At 40.0% G+C, this 13295-nt stretch overlaps 1 non-coding gene across 1 annotated transcript; it reads right to left on the reverse strand.

Annotated features, from left to right (window-relative positions):
* Positions 1 to 444: 444 nt before the first annotated feature.
* LOC141645550 (small nucleolar RNA R71) lies at positions 445 to 551 on the reverse strand. Its single transcript, XR_012545030.1, has one exon. It is a non-coding gene; the product is annotated as a small nucleolar RNA R71 (small nucleolar RNA).
* Between the last annotated feature and the right edge of the window lie 12744 nt (positions 552 to 13295).

The following is a 13295-nucleotide window of genomic DNA, read 5'->3' on the forward strand; positions in this document are numbered from 1 at the left end:
CAACCAACTATTGAGTTCATCAACCCTTTTGCAAGAGAAGATGAGGAGAATCAACCACAAAATCAACCCACAATGCCTAAGTTTTCATCACATTTCGTACCAACCGAGGATAACCTACCCAATGGTACTCCCACACCACAACATCTAACCGGAAATTTTATTGCCAAATCCGCATTTATCCAATTAGTTGAAAGAAGCCAATTTGGGGGGATGCCTAGTGAAGACCCTCATTCTCATATGGAGGCTTTTTGTGACTATTGTTATGCGATCTCGCAAACCGGTGTAACTCAAGACCAAATTCGATGGGTCTTATTTCCTTTTTCTCTAATTGGCACCGCCAAACAATGGTTAAAGAGCCTTGATAAGGCTACTCTCGGAATAGATTCTTGGAAGAAGTTGGCTCTAGCTTTCTACAAAAAGTTCTATCCACCGGAAAAGACTAACATGCTAAGAGCTCAAATTACGGGTTTTAAGCAAAGGGATGAAGAATCTTTGTATGAAGCTTGGGAGCGATTCAAGGGAATTTGTCGCTCATGTCCTCACCATGGACTTAGCGAATGGTTCTTGGTACAACAATTTTGGAATGGTCTTTATGAAGATTCAAGGAATATCCTTAATATGGGATCGAATGGGATGTTCACCGAGGTTGATGACAACCAAACTTGGAGCAAAATTGAAGAGATGGCAATCCACAACTCACAATATAGTAGGCCTCGCAAGGCTACTAGAGGAGGAAAGCAAGAAGTGGATGCCGTTACTCAATTAGGTGCTCAACTTAGCTCCCATATCGATACTATCAACTTGAAGTTCGAGAAAGCAATGGCTAGACTTGAAGAAGTCTCAAAATCACCAAAGCATCATGTCAATGCCATGACGGCATCTTCATCAATCCCAAGTGGGATATGTGAGAATTGTGGAACTTTGGGACATGACCAAAGTGAATGTAGGGGAACAACCGAACAAGTGAATGTTTTCCAAGCATACAAGAGTGGTACCCCTTATTCCAACTATTACAATGAAAACACCAAATTCCATCCAAATCTCTCATACAAAAGCCAAAATGTTCAAAACCCTCAAACAACATACACCCCACCTCCCATGAGAAACCAAAATCAAAGACCCTTTTACAACCAAAACCAAGGTTGCCAAAATCAATCTCCATACAATCAACAAAATGACCAAGGTTTGGATGTTCAAAAAGCGGTCCTCCAAATGCAAAAGAATCAACAAGAATTTTTCACTCAAATGCAAAAAGATAGTCAAGCAAAGGAAATCACCATCAAAAACATTCTATCTCACACCAAAATGTTGGAAACCCAATTGACTCAACTAGCATCTTCAAGCTCACAAAGACAAAAGGGGCAATTACCACCTCAAAGTAATCCCCCAAGACATGAATCGGTTAGTGTCATTCACTTGAGAAGTGGTACAAGGTATGAAGCACCGAAGAAGCAAGTTGAGGATGAAGTTGTGGAAGCTAGTGATAAGGAAGAAATTGTGCAAAACTCCAAGGTTGGAGAACCATCAAAAGAAGAAAGTTCAAAGAAAAATGAAGACAGGGTCAAGGAGAAGGAGTCCATTGTGATTAGACTTCCTTTTCCAAGTCGTCAAGCCAAGCCCAAATTTGATGACCAACTTGGAAAATTTATGGAAATTGTGAAGAATTTGGAAGTCTCGATTCCTTTCACGGAATTAATCAATCACGTGTCGGCCTATTCAAAGTACATGAAAGACATCCTCACAAAGAAGAAGTCGATCCGGAAACTTGAGACTATCGCCTTCACTAAGGTGAGTAGTGCAATACTTCAAGGGAGTTCACCTCCGAAACTCAAAGATCCGGGAAGCGTCTCAATACCGTGTACCATTGGCGACACCACGATCAACAAAGCCTTATGTGATCTAGGGCTAGTGTGAGTGTTATGCCGTACTCGGTGAGTAAAAGGTTGGGGATGGGAGAGCTTAAATGCACCAATATCACACTCCAAATGGCCGATAGATCGACGAAGACACCATTAGGGATATGGGAAGATGTTCCCGTACGAATTGGGAAATTTTTCATCCCGGTGGACTTTGTCATTGTTGACATGGAAGAAGACTCCAACATTCCAATCATCCTAGGAAGACCTTTCTTACACACCGCGGGTGCGGTGATTGATGTGAAGCATGGAGAGCTCACTCTAGAAGTGGGAGATGAGAGTATAACTTTCAATCTTGACAAAACCATGAGAGCTCCCCATTTGCATGAACCATGCTTCATGATTGATCATTATAGCCGGAAGGATGAAAGGAAGAAGTCGGAATTCCAATGGAAAAAGAAAATTGAAGATGCTCCATTCAAAGAGCAAGTGAATTGTGACAAGGAGAGCTTGCAAAGCTCATCAAAATCAAGAAAAGAAGAAGAAGATGGCCTCATTGGCCAAGACAAGAAATTGGGAGAGTTGTCTCTATCAACTCAAGAGTTATTTAGTGATCAAGTAGATAAAGTATGTGGTCTTTGGGACGACGAGTTTGAAGGGATTTTTAATCCCTACATTGGTAATGCTATCGATCAAGACCGAACACAAAGGCAAAGGTCTATTGAAGATCTTTATCACGATAATGAACAAGCTTTTGATTATTTCTTCAAGGTGTTGAGCAACATCAACAATACCTTGGACATGCCCCCATGACAATCTCTCTAAGGAAGAGAGTTTGGCGGAGTCCTCCCTAAACCACCATTTGTAAATATTTCTAACTCCCTAACTCGCATTTCAATTCTTATATTGCATTTTTTGTCATTTTTGGATTTTTATGCATTGATCAAGATAATTATCATGTTTGAGAGAAGTGAGGGAGGGACTAATGATTTCAATTGATGTGTAGTGCTTTAGCATAGTGTGGGGATAACAATTGCCTAGGCTATTCATGCCTTAGTAGTGCCCCCACAATGAAGAACACAAGATTTTGAAGAATGGAAAAATGACAAGGGATATGCATAGTACACGGATGGAATTGAATCCGGGTACAAAAGGGTAGAATCCGCCCGTCTTCAGGAATCCGGGCATATTGGGCAGAAGACGCCCGTCCTTAATGAGCTGAATTTTTGAAAAATTTTGACTGTTGAAGAATCCGGGCGTCCTGATACAGAATCCGCCCGTCTTCAGAAATCCGCCCGTCTTGAAAAGAACACGCCCGTCTTTTTGGCTAAGGAAAACAAGAAAAATCCCTGTAAAGGAATACGCCCGTCTTCTGTAAAAGACGCCCGTCCTGTGCTTGCAAGTCCGAGCGTCTTCACTGAAAGACGCCCGTCTTTAGGCGAGTTTTTCCCAACCTAGAACAGGCCAAATCCGGGCGTCCCGAGCAAAATCCGCCCGTCTTGCCCCTTCATTTCAAATTTTTCGGGTTTTATAAACCCCCTCCCACATTCATTTCTTCATTCCTTCATTCATAACACTACTCATAAACCCTCAAAACCCTCATCCTCTCCACCACAAAGACAAGATTCCTCAACAACATTCACCAAAATCAAATCAAAACATCCTTTTAACAACAAATTAATCACTCCTCTTTCAACAAAAATCAAAACCAAGCACAAAATCTTCAACCTTTGAGTCGATTTTTGAATTCATAAAGGCAGGGCCTTTCATCTTTGAATCGATTTGGGTGCACTAGAAATTGAAGATTTTTCACTCTTTCTTGGTTTAATCATCAATGGCAAGGACAAAGGGAGCAACAAAGGCAAAGGCACCAAAGGCAAAGACTCTCTCATCAAGGCAAAAGAGTCTTCAAGCAAAGAAAGCATTGACTATGGTGGTAGCTAGCCCAAACTTGGAAGTGCAACAACAACAACCCATGGGAGCTACAACATCTACTACTCCGGAAATTGATCAACTTTCGAACTATCCAGAGGTAACTTTCATTCCCAAATCCCATAGGGACACTTTTGCCAAGTATGCTAGAAAAGCATTTTTATCCACCAAGTTTATTTGTGAAGATGCCTTAGATAAGTTGGGTGTCCTTGAGCAAACTAGAGTATTCTTTAAGGCCATGGGGTTGGAGAAATTGTTTGAATCAAAAGAATTGACATACCCCTCCCTTACCTTAGAATTTTTGAGTTCTTTGAAAGTTAACAAGGTTGAGACTATGGAAAACATCGAGTTTCGCCTAGCTAATGTTAGTAGGCGCATCTCCTTTGAGGAAATGGGTAAAGCTTTGGGTCTTAGTGATTCACTGAGTTATTTCAAGAATTATGGCAAATATGACCCCGATCCTCTATGGGAGGCGATTTCCGGAAGGAAATTTGAGAGCTTTCATGCTAGTCGTGCTCTATTAGTCCATCGCATCCGGGCATTAGAGTATGGCACAAGGTCATAGGAAACACCATCATTGCAAGAAAAGACACCAACCATTTCACCAAACTCGATTTTATCCTTCTTGAGTCGGCTTTGAACATTGGAAGGGAACACACCAAGCCTTTCAACTCTCTAAGGCTATTGGTGGATAGATGGCTAAACATTGATTGTGGGAAGCAAGGCACTACCGTTATTGTGAATGGCGGTCTAGTCACTATTCTAGCTAAATACTTTGATCGGAACTTCAACAAGGATAACAAGTATGAGGCAAAGAAGGGTGGTCATCTCATTGAAATTGAAACCATGATTAACAAATACAAGTGGGTCTCTCATAACCCTCTTGATACCAAGTATGGATGGCTCACAAATGAGGCTAGATCTTTTACCTTGCCTTCGAAGATTTGTCGTTTAAGTGTCCAGCGGACCAATTATCTCCTTCCCCTTTCAAAAGAAGCCGAGTATATTATCCAACAACAAAAGGGTGAAGTTGATTTGCCCTCCTCTTCCATTGTCACACCACCCTTTCCTTTCAAGTACCAAGAGTTCAAGCCCGAAGGAGTCGAAGCAAGAAATGATTATGCGACCCTTCTTATGCAAGAGATGCACAAGCAAGCCTTCAAAGACCGGGAAGATGCTTACTTAGCTCAATATCCACCCCTCCTACACTTAGCTAGGCAATTACTACTTGATCCTTCATGTCCTTTGCCTAGTTGGGCGGATAGAGAAGTTTTCTTTCCGAGTGCATCTAGAGGTGAGCTTCCGGGTGACAATGAGGTTGTTGGTGATGAAGAAGTTGATGATAACATTGATGATGAGGCTAGTGATGAAGAAGAAGAGGATGATGAGCAAAATGAACAAGAAAGTGAAGAGGGAAGTGGTGATTCCACTTCTAGTGAGGAAGATGATGATAGTGATGATATGGTGGAAGATTAGCAAGCTTGGAGGCTCCTACCCTCTTGAGGTTTGCTTCTTTCTTTCTTTGATTTATTTATTTATCTTGATCATGGTTGGAGTAGTCCTAGCACCATAGAGGACTCACACCTCGGCTCCATTGAGGTGTTCTCATTTTATTGTTCCCACTTTTCAAAATCCAAAATGACAAATTAATTTCATGCATTGCATAGTGTGTGCATGAACTACACCCAACCTTAGGACATTAGCAATAGTGTCTAGCTCGGTTTGGGGAAGTCAATGCATACACAACGGGAGGTAATCTAAATTATCCTCTCTGTCATAAACAAAAACCATGCATCATGTAGTGTAGATTAGTGTAACTTGCATTTAGTGTAGAAATCATGCATCATGTTTGCATAATTTCCCATCATTTTGGCCATTGAGGACAATGTCCATATTAGTGTGGGGATGGGGAATTCTAATCTAACTTTTATTCAAAAACCATAAAAATTTGAAAAAAAAAAAACAAAAACAAGTTCATTCCTTTTTAGTGTAGTCGTGTATATATTGTTGTATATATTGTGTTTGTTCATCCTTGTTCACATTTATCGACTACGCCACATCCGAGACATGAGGATATTGAAGACCGCATGGTATGATCTTTCCAATCTCTTTTTTCCTCTTTGTGTTAATGACTATGTGGCTTTATTTTGATTGATGCGGTATAACAATGTGAACCTAGGACTTGCATTTAGTTTATATGTCATATTAGTTGGTAGAATCATATGCATTAGGATGTATAAATGTTAGTTGCATCATGGCATATAGTTGCATGTTAGAAAATTTTTGTGAAACCGTCTACTTGGGAAACTTGACAAGTGTATATAGGCCCTAGTAGATGCTTTTTGTTCTTAAGACTTTGCTTGTTAGAATACTTGTAAAACACTCTAGGATGTGTCATGCTAGTATCCTTTGACCCATGGATTAAGGCCTAGTCAAGAGTACCTTGTGGTGTGATAACTCCTTGGCTACCGTTTATTCCAAGGTGACCCTTGAAACCATGCATCCATCCATCATTCATCCATATTCTACCATATATTTTGTCATCACAAAGGGAATGGGCACAAAAAAATAAAAAATTGTTCAAAAATTTGAGTTCAAGAAATGAAGTGAAAAGAAAGTTTGCAAAAATGCATCAAATGAAAAGAGGAGCAAAAATAGACTCCTAAAGCTTCAAATATAAGCCACCCTCCCTACATATGGGGTGACTTTGAAAATGTTCAAAAGAAAAATGCAAAAGTTGAAAAGTTGTCAAGTGTTGAATTGCCAAAAATCAAAAGAAATGGCAAAAGAAAGTGTTCTCAAATGTTATATGTCACAAGAAATTGGGGGGAAAACAACAACAAAGCAAACTCCCAAAATGAAACTCAAATATCTATCGATCCCTTTATCCATCGTATCCATTTTTGTGCATGGTAGAGAGGGGACGACCCTTCTTCTTGTCTAGGCAAGAGGGGGAATTCCGCGATCCTCCAGTGTTTCTAACACCATAGGGAGTCTATTCTTGACAAAAGCATTTAACGATTGAGGACAAAGGTACCCTAGCTTGACACAACATGGAGGTGATTTATTGGTATCCTTCTAGGCTTAGTAGTTTGAAGAAATCGCATCTATGAAGGAGTGTGTACCCTTGAATTGCTTCCCTTGTAGATAATTTCCGCCACTTAGATGAGGAAAGTGGCTATTCTTTTGTAGATGCATCCATTACTTGATTTTGTGTGCTTAATGATTGGATGTGTCGCCATTTTGGCAAGACCCACCTTGCCTTGCAAGAAGGCATCCTACCTCATGGTTGTCTTGTTGTGAGTAGAAGGGGCGGAGTGAGACCCGCTAATTGTCTCATATCGGCTATGTTATTAGGTTAGTTTAAATAATGGTCCTAGTCTTTGTCACCTCTTTACTCGGGACGAGCAAAGGTTCGGTTTGGGGATATTTGATGTGACCATAATTAGCGCATATTTAGCCCCCGAATTAGCCTTGTTCCCATGCTTTTTAGTGCATATTTAGGTCATTTATTGTCTTTAGTTCATTGTTTTGCATATTCTTTGAGATTTTGATCCCTTGGTAGGAAAGGAGTAAGAATCTTGCATTTTCATGGCAAAACGAGACTAAATTGATTGAATTCAATGACCAGGCATCAAGGAGAGACAAGATTAGAAGACTTTGTACATATTATAGTAGATGGGCAATGATGAGAAAGGATCCTTGCATCCCCGAGGAAATCCCCAAGGATTTTATGAAGAAAAGGGAAGAAAAGAAGAAGAAACAATGCTGAGCTACAATCCGAGCGGATTGCCCTAAATCCGCCCGTCCTCCACAAGCACAATCCGTGCGTCTTCTGCCAAAGACGCCCGGGCAGCAAGCCCAGAAGACGCCCGGATTCCCCAGAAGACGCCCGGGCAGAGCCTCACGAATCCGCCCGTCCCGAGCCTAAGACGCACGGATTCCAGTCCAACGCAAATTCGTTCTTCAAGCCTCCGTGAAAGACTCCCTTCCTTCGAAAAAGACCGGCGTTTCCTTAAGTAGGGACTTAATCGTCATTTAAGCCCTTAGTTAACCCTAATGCATCCACCTAATTTCCACTATAAATACCCCATTAGTCTAATGAGAAGATGAGGTTCTTCTTATCAATCTTTAGTGTAGTTAATATCAATCAAATCTCTCTTTAGTTTTGTAATCAACAATTAATCAAGTTCTAATACAAGTTTTATTTCCTTAATCTCTCTTTTGTTCATCCTTTATTTTGGGTAATTGAAGATTATTTGGGTTATTATTGGGAGATTTACAACCTCTCGATCAAGCATCAAGTACTTCTTTTATTCTTGCTTTATTATTGGATCATTAGTAGGTATAATTCTCTTAATCCCTTTTTAATTATTGCTAATTACTTTCATTTATTCATCATGTTTTACTTTGTTGGTATGATTGACAACCTTGCTAGCATGATCAACATGATAATGAGTGAGTAGTCACCTAGCTAGGGTTAATGGGTAATTAGGGGAAACCAACATCGGGAATGATTCATGCTTAAATTAATATGCTTTCATGGTTTATTTGCTTGCTTGTTTTGTTCTCGACTCATGCACATGTTATGTTTGATGAAATGCGAGCCTATGAATCCTTGCATTTTTTACCCATCACCTATCTTTTCAATGAGACTTGTAAGACATAAACCAACTCGAGTCTCATTAGACCATGCATGTTGTTGAGTAGGGAAGATTAAGTCGACTTGTAGGTGTTGTACAATCTAATCGATTCGGCTCCGGGACCCAAACTTTCCTAGGATTGTAAGATATAACCCAACTCAATCCATCACAACAATAATTGCTTGCTTATAATTTGAGAACATGTATGTATGATCAATTCCCATGATTCCCCTATGACCCCATGATACCCTAGTGCTTTTAATCAATTGTTTACAACCCTTTTAATTCATCTTGCTTGTTTACTTTCATTGCTATTTAGTTTAGTGACCTTCTACATCAACCTAAATTGTGACACCCCTAAGACACCACTAGTTTCAATAGAAATCTCATCTCAATTCCCGTCCCTTGGGATCCGACTTTTACTTGCCTCTTTACTAATTGTAGAGTGTTTGTGAAGTTATAAATTGTGTTTGATCGGGTGAGTGACGACATCAAATATAACCGCCCATCACTTTTCTTAAATAGTTCCAAGTAGGGGTGTTCATTCGCAGTTTGGTTCACCGAACCTCTAATTTAATTCGGTTCGCACACGGTTCGGTTCGGCAAAACTCTGAACCTAAACCGCACCGTTAGAAACGGTTATAAACGGTTCGGTTAACCACTTTAAACAGTTATTAGCGGTTCGGTTATCGGTTAATCGATAATCGTTCTATATTACTTTTTTTTCAAATTTCGTTAATTTTTTCTAATAGTTTAATTAAATTTTCATTATATATTATACCCAACAATAAATTTAATAAGCTAAACTTTAGCATTAATCAATTTAAGAAATTTGAAGTTTGGATACACTAAGAAAATTAAACGAACGAATAGTTTTTTATATAATATTTTAATTTTTTGCTTACTTTTTTGTGAAACGGTTCGGTTCGCGGTTAACCGGTTATCTAAAATTGCGAACCTTAACTGAACGTTTTCCATAATAAAGTTAACGGTTCGGTTCAACGAACCGCTTTGTCGAAACGGTTCGGTTAATCGAACCTTAAAAATTGACGGTTTTTCGGTTTTACGGTTCGGTTTATTTTGAACACCCCTATTTCCATGATGCCGACGAAAATAAATGCGTTGTATGCTAGGGCAGAAAACATGAGTGTGGATGAGATTGATAAGATGTTGGAGCACCAAGATGCTCTTATAGAGGCTTTAGAGAAGTTCGGGAAGGATAAGGAGGCGGGGGCAAATTATGACAGATAAGTATACATATAACGAGGTTTAATCCAAAAGAGTACATGGGCACGGGTGAGCCAATTCTGCTAGATAATTGGCATAGAAAGATGGAGAACATACTCAATCTGGTTCATTGCCCAAAGTAACTTCCAGTGGAACAGGCTGCGTTCTACTTGAGGGAAGCAGCTGGAGAATGGTGGGATAAGGTTAGGATAAGTGCGCTGGACTTGTATGTGAAACATGGGCTAACTGCTATACCGTGGAATGAGTTTAAGAGGGCTATAAGGCGAGAGTTCGTGCCGGAGCACGTGCGCAGCAAGCTGAGAGAGGAGATTGATGACTTTAAGATGACTTCTGACATAATCGTTGCTGAGTATTATCATAAGTTCAACGAGAAATCTAGGTACGCAGAGGATATGGGGCTGAGCCAAGAGAACTTGGCATTGAGATTTGAGAAGGGGTTAACACCCAAGATCATTGAGAAGCTGCCGGTAGGGGTCCTTACAGATGTTAAAGAGGTGTATGAGCGTGCCGGGAGAGCTGAGAGGTTAGTTGAGATGACTAAGGAGAACCGAGAGAGAGCTTCTGAGAAGAGGAAAGCTGAGAGTGAGGGTGGTGGTCAGTCTAGTTACAAGAGGGGCGACCATAACCAGGTGAGAGCTTACTCTTGGGGGTCGGGGTTTAGCGGTAGAGCTTCTTAGGGGTGGTGGTAGCAGTAGCAGTTGGGGGTTAGCTTGTTTTAACTATGGCGGTATGGGCCACAAGAGACATGAGTGTACGAGTGCTGTGAGTGGGGGTTTCCAGAGACCGTCACAGGGGAGTTTCTCTCAGGTTCCGTCTCAGAGTTATGCTAGTAACAGACCGGCTGGGTCGTGAAGTAACCAGGGTGGTCAGAGTAACAACAATGGTGGGGCTAACCGCAATGGTGGTAATTCATATCAGAGACCAGTGACGAACAACAACAACCAGGGGTCGGCTGCTAAGCCATCTACTTCAGCTAGTACTATCCAGGAAGGCGGGAAGAAGACCAGTGGTAAGTTGTTCATGATGGAGAAAAAAGCAGCTGAGGATGATGCTCACGTTATCAGTACTTTTCTTGTTAATGGAGTGTTTACCTTTATTTTGTTTGATTCGGGAGCGGTCTTTTCTAAGACCGATTTGAGGTCGGATTATCAACAGGTGAAGATTCGGGATGAGGACATACCGAAGACAGCTTTTACATCAAGGTATGGTCACTATGAGTATGTTGTGATGCCGTTTGGGTTGTCTAATGCACCTACAGTGTTTATGGATTTGATGAACCGGGTCTTCAGTCAGTTTTTGGATCGATTTGTGGGGGTCTTTATCGATGATATTTTAGTCTTTTCTAAGACTAAGGAGGAGCATGAGGAGCATTTGAGGATAGTATTGCAGACTTTCCGAGACAATCAGCTATATGCAAAGTTATCTAAGTGTGAGTTCTGGTTAAAGGAGGTTGCTTTTTTGGGGCATGTGATTTCAAAGAAGGGTGTTGTTGTGGATCCTGCAAAGATAGAGGCAATCACTTGGTGGGAAGCACCAAAGAATGTGGCAGAAATCAGGAGTTTCTTGGGTTTGGCAGGGTACTATCGACGGTTCGTGAAGGACTTTTTCAAGATAACGACCTATGACAACTTTGATGAGGAAAGAGAACATGTTTCGTTGGGATGAAAGTTGTGAGACGGCGTTCCAAAAATTAAAGGAGCGTTTGACCACAACTCCAAACTTAGCATTACCTGAAGGGTGCGAGAACTTTGAAGTGTATACATATGCTTTAAAGAATGGTTTGGGTTATGTGTTGATGCAGAACGGGAAAGTAATTGTCTATGCTTCTAGGCAATTGAAGCCTTATGAAGAGAATTATCCGACACATGACTTGGAGTTGGGTGCAGTTGTGTTTGCTCTCAAGATTTGGAGGCACTATCTTTATGGGGCGACCTTTAAGGTGTTTTCAGATCACAAGAGTTTCAAGTACATCTTCACTCAAAAGAAGTTGACCATGAGACAGAGGAGGTGGATGAAGCTGATTGGGGATTATGACATGGATATTATATACCATGAAGGGAAGGCTAATGTGGTTGCAGATGCGTTGAGTAGGAAGAGTGTGCATTCTCTTTGCACAGCTATGTCCTTGATGAGGTTGACAGATGAGGTGGGGAAGATGGGATATATATGATATATAAAGGGGGTGCTAGAGGGGACTTGACAGTGGAGCCATATCTTTATGATGATATTCGCAGGTGATAGGTCCAAATTATATACATTTTTACCCCAATATTTAGCTCCATTTTATATGTATTATGCACTAACTTTAGTGTTAATGAGCTAATATTTGCTTCTAGTTCTATTTGTATGTTTTGTCATGTTTTGTAGGTAGATAAGCTTTTAGGAGCTTAATTCTACAACATTTGTAAGTACTAGAAGCATGAGCTAAGTAGCTAAGCTAAGGAAGAGAATGGACCAACATGGAAGATGTGCATGGACTAACAATGCCAAAATGATGGACCAAAATGTAGATGTGCAACAAATACAAATGCAAAATGAAGCCCACATTACAAGTCCACAAAATTATACATAATATGCTCAACTTGGGATGCTCTTAGGATTCTCATGGGATGATAAATTGTGTGTTTAAGTTAAGCTTAAATATGAGATTAATGGCTCATATTGGATCCCCTTGGCAATTACTCAAGAATTGAAGGAAAATTAATAGTGTGCTTAGGATGCCATTTTAGATTCCTCTACAAATTTTACTCCCTTATTTCCTATATAAGGGGTGCTATTCTTACACACTAGACACCATTTTTCTACACATTTTTACATAGAAATTCTCTCTAAATTTAGTAGTTAGTTTAGATTAGCTCTTAGTTTAGTTTAGTTTAGATTTACTGTATGTTATTTACATTTCCTATTTACATTTCAAGTTATAAAACAATTCACATTTACAAGTTATTTATATTACAAGTATTGTTCTTCCATTTCCATTTCCGTTTCCAATTGCAAGGTAATTTCTTATTCATATTTTTATTATGTTTGCCATTTCATTTATCATTAGTTTAATTTACATTTTCATCATGTTAGATTAGTTTCACTTGTCTAAGGAGTAAGGGGAGCCATGCATGTTTAAGTAATATGTAAATGTCAAAATGAGGATAAGTTAACATTGTCAATTGTTTCTATCACATGTTTGCACCATAATGTTTAATCTTTGTTTAAAGGCCTTATTCATTGTTTAACAACTCCCGTCTCTCTGTGGTTCGACCCCTACGTACTACATTTATTTGTTTTGCTTGGGTATAAATATTATCTTTTCATAGGTGTGCGATAGCCTATCAGCAGGAAACAAGCTTTGAATCCTAAGATTGAGGAGTGGAGAGCTGGGGTAGAGAAAGGGACGGTGTCTAGATTCTCTGTTCATACAGATGGTAGTGTGAGGTTCGATGGGAGATGGTGTGTTCCTAGGGATGAGGAGTTGAAAAAGATAATCATGATAGAGGCTCATTGCACACCATATTCGGTACATCCATACGGTGACAAGTTATATAAAGATTTGAAGAAGACTTTCTGGTGGCCTGGGATGATGAAGGAAACAGCTGAGTTTTTTGCTCGTTGTTTGACGTGT

This window comes from Silene latifolia, chromosome 2, assembly GCF_048544455.1.
Source record: "Silene latifolia isolate original U9 population chromosome 2, ASM4854445v1, whole genome shotgun sequence".
Classification (NCBI taxonomy): domain Eukaryota; kingdom Viridiplantae; phylum Streptophyta; class Magnoliopsida; order Caryophyllales; family Caryophyllaceae; genus Silene; species Silene latifolia.